The 2,008-nt window shown below is 38.7% G+C and overlaps 1 protein-coding gene across 1 annotated transcript in view; it reads left to right on the top strand.

Annotated features, from left to right (window-relative positions):
• RSU1 (Ras suppressor protein 1) overlaps nucleotides 1-2,008 on the top strand; it is a 220,632-nt gene that overhangs the window by 52,457 nt on the left and 166,167 nt on the right. The window lies entirely within an intron of this gene.

Genomic DNA, 2,008 nt, shown 5'->3' with positions numbered 1-2,008 from the left:
TGTATGAGTGGTTTTCTTGTTTCAAAAAAGGTGAAATGTTGATTGATGACAAGCTTCCCTCTGAACATTCGTCAACTTTCGGAATGAACGAAAATGTCGTCTAGTAGTGCATTTGGAGTTCATTCCACCAGGTCAGACTGTTAATCAAACTTTCTATTTAGAGGCTCTGAGAAGATTGCCTAACAGTGTGGGGGGGAAAAGGCCTGATTTGTGGCAGATGGGGTTTTTGCCACCACGACAACACACCTGCTCACACAGCCATCTCAGTGCATCAGTGCATGCCTCTCTTGCTGTATGCACCTGCCTCACCTGACCTCACTCTGTGGGACTTCTTTTTGTTTCTGCAAATGAAGAGGGACATGAATGGACAGCAATTTGACAACATAGAAGAGAGGGAGAAAACAACCAAGGGAGTGCTGTCAGCCATCCACATGAGTTTGAAAAATGTTTCCAAGAGTGGAATCACAACTTTGACAAATGTATTAATTGTAATGGAGAGGACTTTGGAGGTGATAAGGGTGTTTTGTAAAAAAATTTAAATACATAGCTTTGAAAAAAATTCCATTTTGGGGGGGATACCACACGTATGTATGTATAAATATAGGTAGTATTTCTACGTATATAAATTTGTGTCTACATAAACATGTAAGAGTAAATGTCTAGGAAATGTATATATACACACATATATAGATATAGTTCATATGTGTGTGTGTATCATATATACTTGAGTATAAGCCAACTTTTTCAGCACATTTTTAATGCAGTTTTGGTGGTAAATTTAGATGCTTTCACAGATATTCGGGTCGGCCTATACTCGAGTATATATGATATATGTATCATGATGTTTTATATCTCTCTCTCTCTCTCTCTATATATATATATATATATATATATATAAAGCATGAGGTTTCATATATATATGTCACATGAGGTTTTATATATATATGTAATATAACTTTAATTCATTGGCATATAAAGTGTATATTCATATAGTCATGGTACCATGGGAGAAGCATTGGACTGCTAATAGCAAGGTTGGAGACTCAAACCATTAGAATGCTACTTGGGAGAAAGATGACGCTGTCTACACCCATGAAGGTTTGCAGTCTCAGAATCTCTACAGAGGGTCACAGTGAATGATGGAAGTGGTTGGGTGTAAATACTGTATATATATAGATTGCACATATGTTTTAATGTCTCATGGTGAATCGAGTGAAAGTTTACAGAGCAAGTCAGTTTTCCATTCGATAATTCATACACATTGTATTTCATGTTACATTTGCAATCCCAACAATGTAAAATCATGTATCCCATTTCCTGCCCATGTTTCCTGTTACCATTCTCCGTTGCTCACCATTCTGAACTTTATCTTGGGCAAATGCTTCCCTTTGGGTCTCAAATGGCTTATTATTCTGAGGTTTGCATACCTTTCTAATGTTATCATTCTACTTTTACAACAGTCACATATGTGGATGAAAATTGAGCCATTGGGGTGAGTTCAGTTATCAATATTAAGGGTGCCAAGGATCATAATCTTGGGGGTCCTACCAAGCCCCTAACTGTGGTGCAACCGTGAAGTGCTCAGCTGCCAACTAAAAGATTGGAAGTTCAGTGCACCCAGCAGCTCAGCAGGAGAAAGTATCTAGCCAGCAAACCTAGACTTTTAAAACATTTTTCCTCTTACTGATTTAAATCTAGACTCTTTTGATTTTATATTTCCACAGTTTTTCCAACTCTAGCTAGGGCTTTCTAATATGATCCCTTTCAGAGCAGCGTGGTACTGGTCTCCTGGAGAGACTGACAAATATCCGCACTGTAGATAGCCACTCACGAGCTCTTAAGACCCCAGGCAATACAGACTGAAGTAGGGTGGAGAACATTCCCTTTGTGAACTGTGTTATGCCAGTGGACCTCGGAATCTTCTGAGAAGATTATATACGAGGGGGTACCCCCAGAAAACTGCAAAAAAGCTCCGCTGAGTGGAGCTTTCATAGTTCACATTTTTCCC

This window comes from Echinops telfairi, unplaced genomic scaffold (genome assembly GCF_000313985.2).
Source record: "Echinops telfairi isolate 266 unplaced genomic scaffold, ASM31398v2 ScPeMD7_7473;HRSCAF=8511, whole genome shotgun sequence".
NCBI lineage: Eukaryota > Metazoa > Chordata > Mammalia > Afrosoricida > Tenrecidae > Echinops > Echinops telfairi.
This window is presented reverse-complemented; position numbering and strand designations above follow the sequence as displayed.